The following is a 4,832-nucleotide window of genomic DNA, read 5'->3' on the forward strand; positions in this document are numbered from 1 at the left end:
GCTGGGACTGGTCCCTTGTGCCCGCTCCGGGGGAATGCTCGGGAGCCCCCCGCCTCAGGCCCCTTTTATACGCCCGGGCTGGTGCCCAAGCGGGATCAGAACCCAGCAGCCAATCACAGAGGCCGCCCGCGATTAGGAATTCCAAAAAGCGGGGGAGGGCGAGGGAAAGAGAGAGAGAAAGAGAGAATGAAACAGAAAGAATATGAGAGAGAGAGAGAATGACAGAATATGAGAGAGAGAGAGAATAAGAGATAGTATGTGGGAGGGAGATTAGAGAGAAAGAATGTGAGAGAATATAGAGAGAATGAGAGAGAGAATATGAGAGAGAATGAGAGAATGAGAGAAAGAATGAGAGAGAGAGAATATGAGAGAGAGAATGAGAGAATATGGGAGAGAGAGAATGAGAGAATGTGAGAGAGAATATAGAGAATGAGAGAAAGAATGTGAAAGAGGGAATATAGAGAGAATGAGAGAGAGAGAGAATATGAGAGAAAGAGAGAATGAAAGAATGAGAGAGAGAATGAGAGAAAGAAAAAGAAAGAGAGGATATGAAGAGAGAGAATGAGAGAATATGAGAGAGAGAAAGAGAGAGAGAATGAGAGATATATGAGGGAGGGAGAGAATGGGAGAAATAATGTGTGAGAGAGAATAGAGAGAGAATATGAGAATGAGAGAAAGAATGTGAAAGAGAGAATATAGAGAGATTGAGAGAGAGAGAGAATGAGAGAGAGATAATATGAGAGAGAATGAGGGAGAATGAGAGAGAGAATGAGATATATAAAGAGAGAGAATATGAAAGAGAGAGAATAAGAGAGAGAGAAAGAATAAGAGAGAGAATGAAAGAGAGAGAATGAGAGATAATATGAAGGAGAGAAAATGAGAGAATGAATGAGAGAGAATATGAGAGAGAGAATGAGACAATGAGAGAGCGAGAGAGAATGGGAGAGAGAGAAAGAGAGAGAATATGAGAAAGAAAATGAGAGAGAGAGAATGAGAGCGATGGTGGGAGGGAGGGAGAGAACGAGAGAATATGAGAGGGGGGGAGAGAGAGAGAAGGTGAAAAGAAGAGAGGAGGCGGGAGAGGATGGGGAGGCCTGGGGGGCGCCGAGAGCAGAAGCGCGAGAAGGAGCCCAGCCCCCGCCCCCTCCGTTCACCACCAGAAAGACCAGACAGCAGCTCAGCGCGCGCCTCCCGATTGGTGTGACAGGTGTGGGAGCACTTAAGGCCAGGTGACTGGGGGGTGGGGTGGGGAGAAAAGCCAAGGAAGCGGCCGGCCTGGCGTATAGTTCCAGGCCGGGCCCTTTCGGGGGCCTGGCGGTTGGGAGAAAGCCCGCCTCCGCCGAGACACCGAGGGTACATCGCGTAACGTGTAGACGGCTGGAAAGAGGCCCAGAAGTGGCAGGAAGCCGGAAGAGTAGCGGGGGAGGGGGACGCTCTCCTGGCTAAGCAAATGGGGGGGGGAGAAGTGGGGGGGGCAAAGCGAGGGGCGCCTCTCCCCTCCCCTCTCTTCGGAGGGGGAGGGCAAACGCTACCTGGTCGGAAGGGCGCTCAGCCGCCTGAGGTGCATTTCCTTTGGATTCACCAATAAAATCGCCTCCCGCCGCTTCGAGGCTTATTCAAACGCCGGTCCTGGCTGACTTTGTGGCTATTAAAAACAGACCGGCGGGGGGTTTGCAGCTGTTGTGGGAGATGCACCACTCTGCAGAGGGTGGCGGGCTTCTAAGCTGTCAGTTTTGCGGATGAGCAACAACGAAACAACGAAGTTGTGTGGGTATACTGCTACCGGTAGTATATTTTTAAACGAAACCGAGGCTTTTTTTAAAAAAAAGATAATCGAAGTGTTGAAAATTCAATCCCGGAGATCGGGACCGGAAGATTTTTTTTACATAAATCGTTTATATACTGCTCAAAAAAATAAAGGGAACGCTCAAATAACACATCCTAGATCTGAATGAATGAAATATTCTCATTGAATACTTTGTTCTGTACAAAGTTGAATGTGCACAACAGCATGTGACATTGATTGTCAATCGGTGTTGCTTCCTAAGTGGACAGTTTGATTTCACAGAAGTTTGATTTACTTAGAGTTATATTGGGTTGTTTAAGTGTTCCCCTTTTTTTTGAGCTGTACAGTTTAACTTTAAGCTTTGCTCTGAATGGGTGCCATTGGGTGAATTTTAAATTACAAGTGATTGTTCGATTAGCAATTTTGGCTGAATGCAAATGTAAATAAATTGTCCAAGGGTTATGAAAAGTGAATTTAGTCCACCGTCAAAAAATGAGTTGAATTCGTTTGCTGACTTCACATAATTAGATTTTATAGTGTAAATTCATGCTGCCCTGTATATGTGTGTGTGTGTGTGTATTCAATGGGATAAGTGGGGGTGGGTTAAATTTGACCATTGGCAAAGTTTATTTTCATAGCAAAATAAGAAGTTGGAGGAAATACTGTATATTAAATATATTAAAACGAATCATATTTTCAACAGTGTTTACTTCAACCAGGTATAGAATTGATTTTCAATAATTCTCAATCTTCATAATCAATTTAAATTTGATTTAATGGTTTCAAAATTATTGCAGCTAGATTTTCAAATATAACTAGATCACATTTAGATTAATATACATTATTTTCAATTTAGTGGAAGATAACATTAATGTTTTCTTTCTAAATATCTATTATAGTTACTGAAACAGTATTTGTACCTACTCAAATAAAAATTGGACTTTACTTTTTAAATATGGGCAAGCTTTTTAAATTAAGAAAGTTTAGAGTTATCCAGGAATACATATTTTTAATTTTAAAATATAGCCTTGTTTTTGGCATTTAGAGTGTGTTTTAAACATCTTTCCCATCTTTCCCATCTTTCCCATATTTTTTAAGTCATGTATACAACAAAACAAAACATGTTCAAGAGACATTAGAAGGTGCAGACTACTATATTCCTGCTTCTCAGGATCTTTGGGCTGTTTTCTCTTTCTTAACGCTCAAATTGTATCAACATTTTTGAAAACTATTCTATCTGTTCCTTATCATTATGATGTACTTTATAATGCCAATTTTCTTGTTGGAATTGTGTGGAATTTTAGTTATGTAGATACATATGCATTCATTTTACAGTAAACCCAGAATTTCACAGATGAAAGGAGAACTAGATTGTCTGTTAAAGATGAATTGTCTGTTAATTGGCGAAAGGGATTTTTGGAGTGCCACCAGAAACCTTGGTTTATTAATAATGGTGAATGGGTAAGCAATGAATATTATCCAGACTGATTTGCTAAATAATGAATAATGCTATTATTGTCTGAAATCTGGACAAAACTCTGATCCAGCAAAATTTGCCTGTTAAGTCTGAAGTCTGCTTGAACAAAGTCTGTTAAATAAATGACTACTGCTGGTATATGTGGAAAAACCAGTCATGTGGTTCATATTATTTCCTGCATAAAAGCAACTTCTCTCATAGAAATGACTTTAAATCTCTCATCCATGAGTGAAATATCTAATCTACATTATAAAGCCATTGAACAGCGTAGGAACATGTTGCTTTACAAACATTTTGAAGTCACACTAAAAACTTCATTTGTATTTAGAAATATGATTCTGTAAAGTTGCATAGAAGTTAGAAAAGTGCAATAGATTATGTACGGTTGACCTATCCAGATTCCTAAGAGGTCAGTAAGGGGCGAGTACAAGTGCACTAGAGTGCCTTCCGTCCCCTGTCCTATTGCTCTCCTATATCTCCTTTACCTTTCTTCTATTCCTATATCTCTTCTTCTATTCTTTCATTGAAATGTTCTATTACTATATCTTCTTTTCTATTATTTTTTAGATATATTTTACTATGAGCATCTTCTCTATAACCTTCATCATGTATTTTACTATGTGTATATAGATATATACCCACTAAAACCCCCATTGTGTATTGGACAAAATAAATAAATAAAATAAATAAATGGTTGGCAATCCATAGGAATTGCTTGCCTTGCACCATCCTTCATAACCTCCAGCATCAATACAGGGCCCATATAGGAGAATCACCCATGGAGTTCCAAGGTGAAGTCCTCATTTTTTCTGGTGTCCATGAATTGCACCCAGGAGAAACAACAGAACTAAACTTAACTTAACTTAACTCAACTCACTCATTGGAATTCTAAATCTTGTACTGAGTTCAAAATTAATTGAATTAGCTGAAAATGAGTTACAAGGCAGCTGGTGTGGACAAACCCAAGAAGGTGGTCTTAGTATGATTAGAATGCATATTCAATGAATTTAAGAGCACTTATACTATACTCTGCTCCGAACCTTATTTTTTTTCTTAGAAGCATTTTTCAGAAACTCTGTATTTTTAATACCGGTAGTTCTCTATGTTTCTGCTTCTTGATGTTTTCCATGTGACTGCTTAAAATGATTTTTTTACCTTTTCTCTTTCCTTTCTTCAGTCAAGTTTTATTCCATTTATACCTTGTGAAAAGATGATCTAGATCAAGATGGACAGTTACTTGGCTGCACGTCTATCCCTCAGCAAACGGCAGGGTTTGGGCAAGTCTGACACTTTGTCCAACTACACTTATTCTGCCAAAACTCATCACTGTAGCACCTCAATCTGTCATTTCTGGCTGGAAGATCAACGTGCTTCAACCAACAGCCTTTCTATTGCCATGAGTCCCCAAAGAAGATGACTTTGACAGAGATACACCAGATTCATTTGCAAAGCAACAAAGAAAAACATAGCTGACATCCAAACCACCAGAAAGTACAGTATATGGAAATGGATTGCCAATACAAGAGTATTTATGTAGTTCAAAATTGAACTGTGAAGTCCTTGATGCTC

Source organism: Erythrolamprus reginae, chromosome 1, assembly GCF_031021105.1.
Source record: "Erythrolamprus reginae isolate rEryReg1 chromosome 1, rEryReg1.hap1, whole genome shotgun sequence".
In the NCBI taxonomy this organism is placed as follows: domain Eukaryota; kingdom Metazoa; phylum Chordata; class Lepidosauria; order Squamata; family Dipsadidae; genus Erythrolamprus; species Erythrolamprus reginae.